The following is a 17,049-nucleotide window of genomic DNA, read 5'->3' on the forward strand; positions in this document are numbered from 1 at the left end:
CTTGTAAACCTTAACTTCAGTTCAACTTCAGCTAAACAATAACTGGTAAAACACAATAATGAGTATGGCTTATAAAATGTGATCTGTCTATTCTAGCTGCTTAGTTGTAGTGAATAGAGGTGAACACTACATTTGATTTCTGTTTTTTTTTTTAAGATATACAATAAATATTTTTGAAAATTGCACTTTGGCTGGCCATGCTCCATGCGTGATAGAGGACTGTACTGACGTCAGCTGCAGCCCACTGGAACAGACGGGTCAGAGACAGGTGCGACCACCTCTATTAGTGAGTATATCACTTCCTACTAAATTTGTGTATGTCAGGAGAGAATAAATTGGCATCTATAATTACATTTTTTCTAAAAATACTAAATGCCTAACTTGTTCTAAGTCACTGAAGTTACTGTCAAAGTACTAAAAACAGAGGATCAGCTTGACAGCCAGACATGTAGCATTATCAGAAGGTGATATAATATTATTATTAATAATAATAATAATAATAATAATAATAATAATTGCATGGTGTAATATTCATGGCTTCTCTTTTTCCACCCCTGATAGTTCCCTTTTTTATACAAACTGTGCTGCCACCTAGTGATAAAACAGAGAATAACCAGGTAGTTTTTGTAGCAGTAATTCATACTTTCTGTCATTGTGTTTCTCTAGTACAATAATATATAGAACTATCATCTGTGACCATATTGTTCATCTGTAGAGATACCATGTTATTACTGTCATCCCGTGATATTGTAAATCTTCCTTTAATTGCATCTGCGTAGTGTGTGGTTGTACCGTGTATCCGGCACAACCATTGTAATCCTTTATTGGGAGTCTGTCTGACCCAATCCATCCAGTAACTGCGGACAGAGAATCCAGAACCTTTACATGTCAGTCTATGGGAGCTCCCAGGCTTTACTACAGCGGAATCAGACTGCAAGAGTTCACCTGAATAGACACCTAAAGGTAATACATAATATTTATCAATTTATCATCCATTCTACACATTTCAGCATTAAAATATAAATGTAATAAATTAATTTGAATTGGATCACTATGAAAAAATGTTTAGTATCTGCTCACCTGACAGGCATGTCAGTATTATTAAATAGTCAATTAAAGTCCTCATTATGAAAAAAAACTCTTCAAATTTCAGGTTGGTGTAAAAAATGAAGTCCGCACTTGCTTTTATCCGGATGGCATTTTAATATTTGGAAATATATGCTTTATTTGCATATAACAGCTGATATATATACCATTGGCTGGTAATGTGTATATTGGAATCAGATCTTACTGCAGAACACAGAGAAGTAACTTAATAAAATATGTATTCCATACATGTGCACTGCTATTAATTAAGTCATGAATTATATTAAGTATAAATTAAATTAACAATATTGATATTGCTATATGGCATGGATTTCGGAGCACTGTTTATGTTTAGATGGTGCTGTACTCCAGAATCAGCTGTTAGGTCTTGCTTTTCCTCCATAAAATGAAGCTGTTCCTGCTGCTGAGGATGCTGTTACTGTCAGTCATGAAGATGATTATCCTGACAGCCTATCTGCTATTTAGCTTCTTTTTGAGGGTACTGTAATGATTAAAATTCTGAAGCACTATTTTGTTTAGTTGAACTAAAATTCTGTAAAACTGTTTTATTTAGACGGTGAACATTAAAATTTAGTTTGCTTTTCCTTTAGTGTCATTTCATTTGGTGGTATTTCATTTTAATATATACAGCATATATAACATGCGTAATTTTCGAAGATCCGGCACACCTCAGGTCCGGAGGTTGCAAGAATTGTGAAGCTGTACTGTATTTACTTCATTAGTAACTAGTAAATCACTTCTTCATTATATCAGCAGGTGGAAGGACATACATAGAATGACTGCACGTGTTAGAAATATAAAACAAAATGAATCACGTATGTATCATGCAGAACACCTAAACTATTTTTATTTTATAAACATTCTAATGAAAATGAAAGGTTACATTTCGCTAATCTTTCTCAATAAGATGCATAGTTTATCCAATGAGCAAAGAATTAGGGAGCTTTCATTGCTGATTCTTGAGTTGAATTTCTAATTCATATATTGTAACATAGGGTCACTAGTCAAGAACTCTGAACTCTTTAATGCTTATTCCAGGTTTATAAATCACTAAACAGAAACCATCCACCAGGTTTCAATATAAAAAAAGATGTAATGTGCCAAAATTAACAGTAAACCTCACTATATCATTAAAAGTCTGGCCATTTGTAGGATGGATATCTTAGCAAATGTCAAACAAAAAGGCAAGCCATGGGAAGTCATGAGAAATATAAACTAATGCCAAGATTAAAAAAAGAAGGATGTGAGCACACCATTTTAAAAAGTCTGGGTTTCCCATTCCTCAAATTTATTGTCACTTGGGACAAAAGTCCTTGGTTCTTAAACCAGAGTTATAGATTAATAAACAAGGGTATATATGGTATATATATGGTTATATATGGCAACCTACTGCCATGAGTTGGCAGCCAATTTAAAATCAATTTGACGCCTTACCAAAAGACATATTGCAGAGAAAATTGCACACAATACTCTGATGCTTGGATGTTAGATGGTTGGTTTATTAATACAGGCTGACATTCAAAAATCCGGCAACCTCCTTTCCTGAGGAGTGCCGTATTTTCAAACATATTATAGATTTTTGAAGGTTATACTTACCTCCACACACAGTCCAGCCTTCGTCTCGCAGTACCCGCGGACATCTGACACAGTTCTGGAGAGCAGGTAGCACGTCTCAACGTGTATTTCGTGTAGCAAGCAGAACCTTACAGCTGTTTCTAGAGAACAGTGCTCCTCCTACCCCACGTTGTATACTAGCCCAGCCCCCTCTAGCAACACTACCTTTTTCTTAACCCCTTAAAAGCTCTGGGCTAGGCCTCGCACCTGGTCATGTGACCCTGCGCCTAATTCTTATGGCTACGGGCCTCTCTGTTGTGACCCAATAGCGAATTTGTATCACCTGTGCTCTTAAATTTGAGCATATATAAGGGTGTTTTGTAAGTTGCTTTTTGCTTTGGAGGGGCTGTTGTTTTGTGTGTTATCCTAATCTATGTTGCTGCATTAGTATACATTTTACTATATATTCAATATTACTATAATATGTTTAACCAAGGGCCCTGCAAAAATAACATTTTACTAAGGCTGGGTCTTCATGGATGGTTTCCCCAGATTTGTTTAATTGACAGATTTACAAAAAAATGAAATTTTTTTAAGGGAAAAAAGGTTTTTTTTTATTATTGTGAAAAATCCTTGCTTCTTACTGTTTTGTAAACTCTAATAAAAAAGCCCTCTATAATTGAATGTACCATATGATTTAACGCATTAAAGTTAGAGTGATTCAGACTTCCTTTTTATTCTCATATACAAATCAACAAAATGTTGTATTTTAAGGAAAATGTGTTTACAGCATCTGCATACAAAAATATCAATATCAATTAACAAAAAAATAATCAATATACAATTTTTCCATACAAAAATAATCTTTGAAAAATGTAATTTTTTTTTACCAAGTTACCTTTAGAAAACATACATGATCCATAAAACCATCATAGTGATTCTTCTCAAGCTGATGACACACCATCTCAACGACAAATGCACCACAAAATGGGAGAGCAGAAAGCAAAGTGCCACTACCCGCACAGAATTCTAATATATAATTTGCCTTCTTTTAACATACTCTGATTGTGCCTTCATCCAATATGGGCAAATCTAATGAGCAAACATTCTAAATCAAACTAATTTGAGGTGTAAACCATAAACAAGATAAATACAAACACCTACAATGATAAATGGTCTCACAAACTAAATATTATAATATTTTTACTTAGGAAATACAAATAGTTATCTCCCTTACAGGGGAACAACCAATTTGCAATGAGTACAACCTATACAAGGTACAAAATTCCTAATATTAATGTTGTTTAAGAAAATGATCTCATTAAAGAAGAAATGTATTCAATTCTACCCCTTTTGGATCTATGTAGAACTGTGAATTTCAAACATTTTTAATAGAATTAGAACACAATAAAAAGAAATGCTTTTTAAAAAGTATTTTATTATTAATTTAAAAAAAACTTTTAGCTCTTTAAATTTCTGTTTCCTGTGATTATCTGTCAATCAAACACTTTTATTTCATTTTAGGCGGTGCTGATATTCAATTATTCTGAGTCAATAGTCAGACAATAAGTATATTTTATTTTTACTAAAAGGCCATAGATATAGAACAGTTTATGCAGCCATATCTATAAATCAGTGCAAAAATCTTATCATCTAAACCCCAGATGAGGACTGATATGACCAACGTTCCTGTAAATGGACTGATTTATGTACAGTACCTCATTCTAGGTATAATGTTCAGTCTTTTATAGCTTTTAGACCCATATTGCACCCTTGTTTGGAAAATTCAGTGAGAAATTTAGGATCACTTTTTGCATAAAAAACTGACAATTAGAACGCTGGGGGGGTTAACAACCAGATTCCAACACATCTCGCAGAATTTTTTTGACTTAACGACACTCCAGGCATTGTCCCGGCAGTTTTTTGGTGTACTCATGCAAGGCATATTGATTCAACTGGCATTTAGAGGAAAGAAAAGGAAGTCTAGAGAAATAGATGTGTTGTTAGATAAAATTAAGGGTCCAGAATCTATTTATAAATCTAATGTAACTAATTTCAGCTGAACTTTTTAGGTGTAGAACTGAATTGATATTGAAACTGATTGCTAATCAGGAATGATTCTACAAATACCTAAAAGCCAAATATTACAGCTAGGCAAATAAAGCAGGCAAATTGTTAGCTAACCAGCTAAAACTTAAACTGGCTAAAAGTAAAAGAGCTTCCATTGTTCACCATAGTACTAAATCTACAATTAATGACCCGCAAGGTATAGCTGATTCTTTTGAAGATTTTTATTACTCTTTGTATAATCTCATTGATGATACTAATACGACACAACCTTCACAATCCATTATAACTGCCTTTTTAAACTTAATTAACCTTCTTAATTGCCACCAGATCAATGTAATGATTTAAAGCAACCTTTCACTAACCTCGAGATTGAGACAGTTATCAAATCCCTGGCTTTGAAAAAGGTTTCTGGAATTGATGGATTTTCCGCTGAGTATTTTAAGTCATATTACCAGATCTTGACTCCATATTTATCTAGGGTCTACAACCAAGCAATGTCTCTGAGATCTTTTCCCACCGAAATGTTTAAAGCTGTAGTAGTTACAATTCCCAAGTCTGGGAAGGATACTTAGCAAGTACAAAATTATAACACAGATTTTAAAATATATGCTAAGACTATTGCATTGAGATTGCTTGATATTACACCTTCTTTTATTAAAGCGGGTCAAGAAAGATTTGTTAAGGGTAGGCAAGCTCCCGATGGGACTCAATCCGATGCTCAATCTGCTCATTTTTCGGAGAATAACAAGCTACACTCGAAGCCGCAAAGGTGCCCGATCGCCTCCGATGGGGCTATCTTAGGGAAATGCTTACTAAATTTGGTTCGATAAACAAGGCTCGATATTGTCAGCCATTATGGCTCTGTACACCACACCTTCGGCCCAAATTTATTTCAGGCATGCTATCTTCTGCATTCCTTTAAACTAATGGGACAGAAATACCCATTGTCCTCGATCCTGTTTTCTCTGGCTATGGAGCCCCTGGCCCAAAAAATTAGATCTAATGAGGTTATAAAGGGTATAACAATTAATAATAAAACCCATGATATAAGCTTGTTTGCCAATGATGTAATCCTTACACTTACTGAACCAATCACTTCTCTGGAGGCTTTAATGACAGATATTACTGAGTTCAGTAAAGCCAGTTTTTACAAGACTAATCTTTCTAAATGTAATATTCTCAACGTTGGTATTCCTTTAGATCTACAAAACCGCATTTCCCATAAATTTCTATTCTCCTGGGTTCAAAACGCTCTTCCGTATTTAGGGGTGGTATTACCCTACCCTAGTTCAGAGATTTACAAGAACAACAATTATTTTGCCAATAATTAAAATAATACAGGAAGATACCAATAGGATGGGCAAAACTGAACTATCTTGGATGGGCAAAATAGCTGCCTTTAAAATGTTTATGTTGCCCCAAATCCTGTATTTTTTCTGGACACTTCCTATTTCACTACCGGCATCCTTCTTTAAAACCTTGCAACAGATATTGAGTTCCTTTATCTGGGACAATAAAAAAAAACAGGATAGCTAGTTGGTTTTTAACTAAGCAGAGAAGAGTTGGAGGTGTTGGCTTACCTTCTTTGCATGAATATTATCTTGCTTCTCTAACTGACCAATTGGAGAAAAGTCTTTCCCCCACTATAGATAAAAAATAGTTAAATATTGAACAATCATTATTGAAGGGGAAAGACTATCTAGCCTTTTTGGTAGCATCATCATTGTCTATTGCTGTATCAGTTCCAAAGTTACACACCTTTAAAGCCATGTTATATGCTTGGAAAGTTTTAACGAAACTTCCTGTTTTATGGAAGATTTATTAGTGATTCCAACTCCAACTCAATCATTTGATTATGTAATTCCCTATTTAAATTTATCTACTTGGCTTAAAAGGGGTTATAAACTCATAGCGGACCTTTCTGAAATGGTTTCTTTACTGGACAACTTTAAAATATGGCAAATTCAACATTTGATCGAAAAGTGAGATATTGTTTGGGTGATCGAATGCCGAATTCAAACACCATTGAAGTCAAGAGTGGGAGAATTTGGGGTATTTTTAGGGACTAATAACGGCTGCAAGAGCAATCAGATTGCACTTGCAGCCCTGAATCCTGATTGCTGTTGTTGCACTGTACTAGTAGTAAGTGTTCTTGGATTGAGTTTCTCTATCCAAGAACACAGGGCACTAGATGTGATGAATGGGGAATGAATGGGTCCCCATTCAACCTCTAGCGCCCGGGGATTGCCTGCAGTCACAGCTGTGACTGCAAAGTTCCCACGGTCATGTGACCATCATGTGACCTAGATTCCCATTCTTCCTACTAACACATGCATAACTATTTTATTTATACACTTAGACATGTTATGCATACTGAGGAAATATCTAAACAAGCTTTGCTTGCTGTAAGGTCCAATTTCATTTTAAGGCAACTTATTCCATGCTTAGTTGTCCATGATAGCATTTAGCTTCTTGTGAGTGCCAATGTGTTTGCTGCTTCAGCTTACCCAATTTGCCAAAACATTGTTGGCTGTTTTTCTTCCAAAGTGTGCTTTCGGAAATAGAAAAACGGAAAAGTCTCTTTAAATAGCTCCTCATCTAATTTTTTTCATTGAATTTTGAGAGATTGATTTATCTAGACTTTTATTTTAAGTGCTTTGGTGCCATCTTCTGTCTCAGAGACACATTATGTTGTTTTATGCCAATGTCAAGAATATAACATAATAACCAAATATAGTAACCATATACCATATAGTAATCAAAGTTACTGGCAGCTAATAATGAGGACAGGTATACCATAAAGAACAGTGACATTTGTTTTTGCATCTCTCCTGAAACTCCAATGACTTCCTTTTCTGTAGCCTCTTAACTTTCTTTCGCTCTCTCTCTTATGGTTATGACATTTTATGACTCTCAGAAAGAAGGTGCTTTTGTTAAAGCTGATCTGTCTTTCTCAAGGCAGTCCAGGGTACAATGGTTTTCCACCCAACACAGCCGGGATTCACTTGAGTTTCGGGCACCCTGCATCTTATTAGGGGTTGAAGTTCACATCATGTCTTGGATTGAAATCAAGGATGTATATTCTCTCCTTCCTTGTAACAGTGCTCTTCATTATTATACTTTACAGTACTTTCCTTCATACTCTTATAGCCAGGCTGCTTGGGTACTTAAGCTGTATTCACGTTGCCATGTAACTCTTCAAAAAAGCAGCCGGTCATCCTGATCATGGCATACAGTCACTCTCCCCAAGAAGATTTTCACCAGGGTAAATGATTGTCACACAGGAGACTTTACATGGGACTTTATATTACCTGCTCTACTATTCCCATCCCACTTCCTAGCCCCAGGCTTTCTTTCCTCTTATTTCAACCTCTTTTCTCTCCTTCCATTTCCATTCTCCTTTCTCCAACTGGATTATTTCCCCTTAGATTTTAAAACCTAAAACTGGTATTTGAAAGAAAGTGAAAATCTTCTAAAACCATTACCATACCTTCCTTGGACTAGAATATTACCATATGTTTCCTAAATTGTTAAGGGCCTTTCCCTAATTAACAAAAAGTATTAAACCTGCTTTGGAAAGATAGTGGGGTTATCACATAAGTCTTTCCTCAGACTAGAAGGTAAGAGAGACTTTATTTCATATATAATATGCAACTCCACTAAGGCTCTCATGTTTTAGACATATCCCAGAATTCATGCTTACCAGAGAACTATCCACTCCCTCTCAGCAAACTCTGAGCTTTACAGCTCCATTACCACCGTAAATACTCCTTCTTAGTACCATTAATGCCTTTGTGCCAATTCATTATTCCAGAACTGTTTTCCACTTGATATGATTTTACACCCGTGAACCATTATTACTTTACTGAAAGGATTGCCATCCCTGAAATGTTTTATCAAACCAAAAAACAATGCCATTCTAGTTTTCAATCTAAAAATATAAAGTCACAACTTGAACAATAAAATCAATAACATTTGGTGCTTAAGGCATATGGAAGAAAGTAATCTAGATTAATGAATGATTTTGCATGTTTAAGATAAGTGTTTGTTTTCAGTAAAATTTCTGTCTCTAATAAATTACTTTTAGATGATAAGATTTTTGCACTGATTTATAGATATGGATGCATAAACTGTTCCATATCTATGGCCTTTTAGTAAAAATAAAATGTACTTATTCTCTGACTATTGACTCAGAATAACTGGATATCAGCACATCCTGAAATGAAATGTTTGAAAAAAAAATCAAACATGTTTGATTGACAGATAATCACAAAAAACAGAAATTTAAAGAGCTAAAAGTTTTTTTAAATTAATAATAAAATACCTTTTAAAAAGCATTGATTTTTATTGTGTTCTAATTCTATTAAAATGTTTGAAATTCACAGTTCTACATAGATCCAAATGGGGTAGAATTGAATACCTTTCTCCTTTAATGAGATACTTTTCTTTAACAACTTGTATATTAGGAATTTTTGTATTTCCTAAGAAAATATGATATAATATTTAGTTTGTGAGCCCATTAATCATTGTAGGTGTTTGTATTTACCTTGTTTATGATTTAGACCTCAAATTAGTTTGATTTAGAATGTTGCTCATTAGATTTGCCCATATTGAATTTGCTCAAATTTCAGTATATTGTGACTCAGTCAATGAAACAAATCTGCTTTTACAGGTCACCTCCCGAGGCAGGTGATATAGGATTACCTGAGATGCAATCTAAGAATCTAAGTGACCTCTGGAATTCACCAGTGCACAATTCAGGGAGTGATGTGCCGGTGACCCTAATGACTACAACTCCTCTAGGGCCCTGGGTGCAGTGAACTCACTTTCGTTATTTGGCTGAGAAAAGGGAAAGCCTGATGATGGCTCAAGTGTCCTCAGGGTTTGCCTTTACTCAGCCATTCAGTACTAGAGGTGAATAGGGAGCCTTGTCCTCATTTGCCCTCTAGTGCCTGGGGATCCTACACTGTCAGGAGTCCCACAGCTATGCTCATGTCATGAAAGCAGCTGTGGGAATCATCCTTTCATTGTGGGATAAATGTTAAAATAAAAGTTGAATTCAATGGGAGTTTTCACTGACATTTGTAAGTGTTTAAAATTGTGGGAAAATGTGAGAAAACGACCCTATTGACATCAATGGGCGCATTTACCCATGTTTCCCCCCATTTCCCATGTTTTTACATTTTTAAACGTTGTAAGGATCTTTATTGCTCACAAATGTGCCACAGGGGAACGCCCTAGTGTACATTGGAATTCATGGGAATTTCAAACATTGGCTTCAGGTTAAATGCTGGGGAAACCATCCATGAAGACCCAGCCTCAGTTAAATGTTATTTTTGCAGGGCCCCTGGTTGAACATAATAAAGTAATATTGAATATACAGTATACTGTATGTAGAAGAGTGACCTGATGTCACCCAATATACAAACTTATAATGTCCTAATCACACATATTGAAATAAGTACATTTTAAACATTTACTTTGTAGTTTAAAATTAGCATTTAAACACAGCTAAAATCTGCCAATCTGTTTAGTCAAAGACAAACATTAAAGCTGCATACAGACACTACACAGTGATCACTGTACATAGACTAGATTTTTCTCCAAGATAACAAGAATTATCTAGCATGTGTATATAGCTTTACACTATAAAATGGCACTCTACATTACACAGGGACCATTGTACATAGACTAGATTTTGCTAGGGTCCTTCATCGAGATTGACAATCATGTTACATGTATACGTAGCTTTACACTAAGAAATGGCACTGTACTGTCCCAGGTGAAGTTTCTCCAATACACAGGCCCTGCTAAACTTTAGGTGTCAGTAACTATCTTCAGTGCCCCAGAATTTGCATGTGTGCTATAACTTAGACATTTCTAAATTTTTCCAGAACTGAAAATGTAAACATGCACGTAGTTTTTTTTTATTGGAAACTGTGGTGTACTGGTAGACTATTATATATTAACAATAACATATATTTTGCTCAAGATTTTCTTAACTATCCTTAACTATCCTTATCATCTTAATCCTTGTACTCTTACATTTGTGAATGTTATTATAGTCTTGTAAGGTAAATGATTTATCAAGGATTCTAGGAACATCTTTATATAAATATAAGAAGGAACAGAGCTCTGATTTTCCTGTGCCTAAATGTTATACAGTAAAATATCACTGAGGATATTCTGCAGCCAGCTGGGTAAAAGGAAAGAATTGCAGCTGGATGTTTTTTTTTTTTACAGAAGCCATCCTTGGATCACTGTAGGCCTGAATTATAAATAAAAAGCGTACACTCGACGTGCATAAGTACACGCCGGTCGGCAAGTTCTATTCCCGCAAGTCGGGACGAGTTCTAGTGAAAATTCTCAAAATTCTCTGAATTTTGTTTTTGACTTTGCTGTATATTTTTGCAACCTCAACTCCAGAAGTAACACTGCTCTGGATTCTGTGTTCTTAATACTAATACTATCAGTGAGGATATTCTGCAGCCAGCTGGTACAAGGAAAGACTTGCAGCTGGATGTTTTTGTATTAGAGGTTCCATCCTTGGATCACTGTGTCTCTAGCACAGTAATATGTGGCTGTGTCTTCCACTTTCATATTGTTTATTTGTAGATATGCTGTGTTTTGGGATTTATCAGATGTTATTGTGAATCTCCCCTCATATGAAGAGGAATATTTTGTCTCTCCATCAGCAGGATCAATCCTCCCAACCCATGTCAGTCCTCCTCCTGGAACTTGTTGAACCCAGTGTATATAGGTGCTGGAAATTTGAAATCCAGATCCCACACAGGTCATCTTCACAGTCTCTCCGGGCTTTTTCACTTCTGCGGAGGACTGAGTGAGTGTTTGTGACATGACTCCTGTAAACAAGAATGAGCATATAATGTTATAAACTAGATAATCCCAAAATTGTTTACTGCTGTTTTTTATTATTTCGGCTTACCAAGACATGAAGACAGACACACAAGACAACAGAAGAGAAACATGATGTCGTTTTTTGCTTTGGATGTTCTGTGTGTTCGGAGTGGACACCAAGAGCTCCCTAGATCATCACAACCTGTCAGATCAGCTTTTCTACCTGGTAGGATGAGACAGGAAACAGAGATAATATTTGCATAGGGTCTAAAAGCTATAAAAGACTGAACATTATACCTAGAATGAGGTACTGTACATAAATCAGTCCATTTACATAACTGAATATCAGCACATCCTAAAATGAAATAAACATGTTTGATTGACAGATAATCAAAAAAAAAAAAACAAATTTAAAGAGCCAAGGTTTTTTAAATTAATAATAAAATACTTTTTAAAAATCATTGTTTTTTATTGTGTTCTAACTCTTTTAAAAATGTTTGAAATTCTCAGTTCTACATAGGTCCAAAAGGGGTAGAATTGAATACATTTCTCCTTTAATGAGATAATTTTTCTTTAACAACATGTATATTAGGAATTTTGTACCTTGTATAGGTTGTACTCATTGCAAATTGGTTGTTCTCCTGTAAGGGGAGATAACTATTTGTATTTCCTAAGAAAAAAATATTATAATATTTAGTTTGTGGGACCATTTATCATTGTAGGTGTTTGTATTTATCTTGTTTATAGTTTAGAATTCAAATTAGTTTGATTTAGAATGTTTGCTCATTAGATTTGCCCATATTGGATGATGACATAATCAGAGTATGTTAAAAGAAGGCAAATTATTTATTAGAATTCAGTGCGGGGAGTGGCACTTTGCTTTCTGCTCTCCCATTTTGTGGTGCATTTGTCGTTGAGATGGTGTGTCATAGCAGCTAAAGAAGAATCGCTATGATGGTTTTAAGGGATCATGTATGTTTTATAAAGGTAACTTGGTAATATTATTATTACATTTTTCAAAGATTTTTTTTGTATGGAAAAATTGTATGATTAATATATTTTTGTTTATTGATATTGATATTGATATTTTTGTATGCAGATGCTGTAAACACATTTTTCTTAAAATACAACATTTTGTTGATTTGTATATGAGAATAGGAAGGAAGTTGGAATCACTCCAACTTTAATGCATTTAATCATATGGTAAATTAAATTATAAAGGGTTTTTTTTAATAGAGTTTACAAAACAGTAAGAAGCAAGGATTTTTCACATTAATAAAAAAAACTACTTTTTTCCCTTAAAAAAATTTCTTTTTTTTTTGTAACTCGGTCAATTAAACAAATATGCTGTTACAGGTCACCTCCCATGGCAGGTGACATGGGATTACCTGAGGTGCAATCTAAGAATCTAAATGACCTTTGGTCTTCGCCAGTGCACAATTCAAGGAGTGATGTGCCGGTGACCCCAATGACTACAACTCCTCCAGGGCCATGAGTGCAGTGAACTCGTTTCTGTTATTTGGCTGAGAAAAGGGAAACCCCGATGACGGCTCAAGTGTCATCAGGGTTTGCCTTTCCTCAGCCATTCAGTACTAGAGGTGAATGGGGAGCCTTGTCCTCATTTGCCCTCTTGTACCTGGGGATCCCACACTGTCAGGAGTCCCACAGCTATGCTCATGTCATGAAAGCTTCCATAAAACAGGAAGTTTCGTTAAAACTTTCCAAGCATATAACATGGCTTTAAAGGTGTGTAACTTTGGAACTGATACAGCAATAGACAATGATGATGCTACCAAAAAGGCTAAATAGTCTTTCCCCTTCAATAACGATTGTTCAATATTTAACTATTTTTTATCTATAGTCGGGGAAAGACATTTCTCCAATTGGTCAGTTAGAGAAGCAAGATAATATTCATGCAAAGAAGGTAAGCCAACACCTCCAGCTCTTCTCTGCTTAGTTAAAAACCAACTAGCTATCCTGGTTTTTTTTATTGTCCCAGATAAAGGAACCTTAATTTTTGTTGCAAGGTTTTAAAAAAGGATGCTAGTAGTGAAATAGGAAGTGTCCAGAAAAAATACATTATTTTGGGCAACATAAACATTTTAAAGGCAGCTATTCTGCCCATCTTAGATACTTCAGTTTTGCCCATCCTATTGGTATCTCCCTGTGGTATTTTAATTATTGGCAAAACGTTGTTCTTGTAACTAGGGTAGGTTATTACCAACCCTAAATACGGAAGAGCGTTTTGAACCCAGGAGAATGGAAATTTATGGGAAATGCGGTTTTGCAGATTTACCAACCTTGAATACCAACCTTGAGAATATTACATTTAGAAAGATTAGTCTTGTAATAACTGGCTTTACTGAACTCTGTAATATCTGTCATTAAAGCCTCCAGAGAAGTGATTGGTTCAGTAAGTGTAAGGATTACATCATTGGCAAACAAGCTTATATCATGGGTTTTATTATTAATTGTTATACCCTTTATAACTTCATTAGATCAAATTTTTTGGGCCAGGGGCTCCATAGCCAGAGAAAACAGGATCGAGGACAATGGGTATTTCTGTCCCATTAGTTTAAAGGAATGCAGAAGAAAGCATGCCTGAAATAAATTTGGGCCGAAGGTGTGGTGTACAGAGCCATAATGGCTGACAATATCGAGCCTTGAAAACCAAATATAGTAAGCATTTCCCTAAGATAGCCCCATTGGAGGCGATCGGGCACCTTTGCGGCGTCGAGTGTAGCTTGTTATTCTCCGAAAAATGAGCAGATTGAGCATCGGATTGAGTCCCATCGGGAGCTTGCCTACCCTTAACAAATCTTTGTTGACCCGCTTTAATAAAAGAAGGTGTAATATCAAGCAATCTCAATGCAATAATCTTAGCATATATTTTAAAATCTGTGGTATAATTTTGTACTTTGCGAAGTATCCTTCCCAGACTTGGGAATTATAACTACGACAGTTTTAAACATTTCGGTGGGAAAAGATCTCAGTGACATTGCTTGGTTGTAGACCCTAGATAAATATGGAGTCAAGATCTGGTAATATGACTTAATAATACTCAGCGGAAAATCCATCAATTCCAGAAACCTTTTTCAAAGCCAGGGATTTGATAACTGTCTTAATCTCGAGGTTAGTGAAAGGTTGATTTAAATCATTACATTGATCTGGTGACAATTAAGAAGGTTAATTGATTTTAAAAAGGCAGTTATAATGGATTGTGAAGGTTGTGTTATTAGTATCATCAATGAGATTATACAAAGAGTAATAAAAATCTTCAAAAGAATCGGCTATACCTTGTGGGTCATTAATTGTAGATTTAGTACTATGGTGAACAATGGAAGCTATTTTACTTTTAGCCAGTTTAACTTTTAGCTGGTTAGCTAACAATATGCCTGCTTTATTTGCTTAGCTGTAATATTTGGCTTTTAGGTATTTGTAGAATCTTTCCTGATTAGCAATCAGTTGCAATTCAGTTCTACACCTAAAAAGTTCAGCTAAAATTAGTTACATTAGATTTATAAATAGATTCTGGACCCTTAATTTTATCTAACAACACATCTATTTCTCTAGACTTCCTTTTCTTTCCTCTAAATGCCAGTTGAATCAATACGCCTTGCATAAAGGCTTTATGAGTACACCAAAAAACTGCCGGGACAATGCCTGGAGTGTCGTTAAGTCAAAAAAATTCTGCGAGATGTGTTGGAATCTGGTTGTTAACCCCCCAGCGTTCTAATTCTGTCAGTTTTTTATGCAAAAAGTGATCCTAAATTTCTCACTGAATTTTCCAAACAAGGGTGCAATATAATTAATATAATAAAGGTTAAATGCAGATTTTAGAGAAAAAAAGGTCCGGTCGTTCATTTCCAACGACTATCCTCGTTCGTCGGCGTCGTTGGTTACTTTTTTTACGAACGATTTTTGGCCAATCGGTCGTTCGTCGTTCGTTCGTCGTTCATTTCCAACGATAAAAATTGGAAGTGTGTACGCAGCTTTAACAAAATAATAAAGTAGATGTTAATGTTATGGAAACAATAATAAAACATATTAATTAATATGCAAAAGCAATGAAAATGTTATGCTAATGTGTTTTTTTAATATTTTGGGGGAAATTCCCAATATGCGAGAATATGTTTTTTAAACAGATGTTTATATGCTCTTTCACAATATTAGAAATAACAGATGTAGATTAGCTCTTGTTAGGACATAATATAGTTGCCATCTACAGATACCATGAGGAAGGAATATAACAGTTTTTGTTATGTAGGACAATATGTTTTTATCAGTGTGTCTCTTGCACAGTAATACACAGCAGAGTCTTCTGTTTTCATGTTCTCCATTTTTAGAGATGACAGACTGTTACTGTTATCTCTGAAGATTGTAAAACGTCCTTTAACAGAGTCATGATACTGTTTAGTGCTCCCTGATGGGTAGCTTACATATGAGACCCATTGTAACTCTCCACTGGGAAACTGTCTGACCCAGTGTATCCCATAGCTGGTAAAATTAAATCCAGAACCTTTACAGGTCAGTGTATGGGAGTTTCCCGGCTTTATCACCGCTGGGTCAGACTGGGTCAGTTGTGCTACAGACTGGACACCTGAACAATGAGAAAATAAAAAGGTAAAGGGTTATAGAAATTGTGAAAAAAATAAGGGAAAATTCAACAATGTAAAAGAAATCATTTTCTGTGAGGTTTTACCTGATAAGCACAATAGACATATTGATAAACTTATTATCATCTTCACTGTTCTTGTATGAAGCTGTGTGTATGTAGACTATATACTGTAATAAACTGCAATAGTATGTGTTATGAGATGGCTACAAATAATAATGGTTAGGTAATTTGCATTTTTACTCAGTTTGCATTTTTACTACACATACCCTTTCTCCTCCTTCATTTCATTAAAATATATAACCATGAAGAAATGTGATGATTTCGACTCATTTGATGAATATATACAATTTTTTTTCTTGAATATGTACCAGAAAGAGCATAGCAAGAAAATGGTAATAAAATATATATTGCAGTGATACCTAACATTGCACCTTATTACCCAAGGACAGCTTAAGCAAATCCTTTATATAAAATACACCACTAAAAGTATTATAAAAATACTTACAATATCAGCAATGTGCATACTTATATTACTTTTTTTAATATTATTATCATGTGTAAGGGTGAATTTGTCACCTCACTGTCCCTACAGGTTATTCATAGCTTAAATTTTATTAGAAAAACTGGTTTAGAAATGGATCGGAATATTTTGGGGGTTGTTTCTGGTCAATCACAATTATAGTCCTAGATTCCCTTGAGCAAGTGCTTGAGAGCTAGATTTAATGGGTGGAGAATGTGAACCAGTAACTGTGCCCTTTTTTCTAAGATATCTAGGTGTATGGTAGAATGGAGAATATTATTTTTTTTAATTATAATATGTAGGCAATAAAAAGGGTAGTTCT

The 17,049-nt window shown here is 35.0% G+C and overlaps 1 long non-coding RNA gene and 1 gene segment (V, D, J or C); both read right to left on the reverse strand.

Moving 5' to 3' along the window:
* LOC140333452 (immunoglobulin heavy constant mu-like) overlaps positions 1–17,049 on the reverse strand; it is a gene marked incomplete in the record, with an annotated part of 720,383 nt that overhangs the window by 616,651 nt on the left and 86,683 nt on the right.
* Positions 11,294–12,207, reverse strand: LOC140333463 (uncharacterized). The gene is made up of 3 exons (XR_011921359.1): positions 12,193–12,207; positions 11,678–11,812; positions 11,294–11,594 (listed from the first exon to the last, which is right to left on the reverse strand). It is a non-coding gene; the product is annotated as an uncharacterized lncRNA (long non-coding RNA).

The sequence above is a fragment of the Pyxicephalus adspersus genome, chromosome 6, assembly GCF_032062135.1.
Source record: "Pyxicephalus adspersus chromosome 6, UCB_Pads_2.0, whole genome shotgun sequence".
NCBI classification, from domain to species: domain Eukaryota; kingdom Metazoa; phylum Chordata; class Amphibia; order Anura; family Pyxicephalidae; genus Pyxicephalus; species Pyxicephalus adspersus.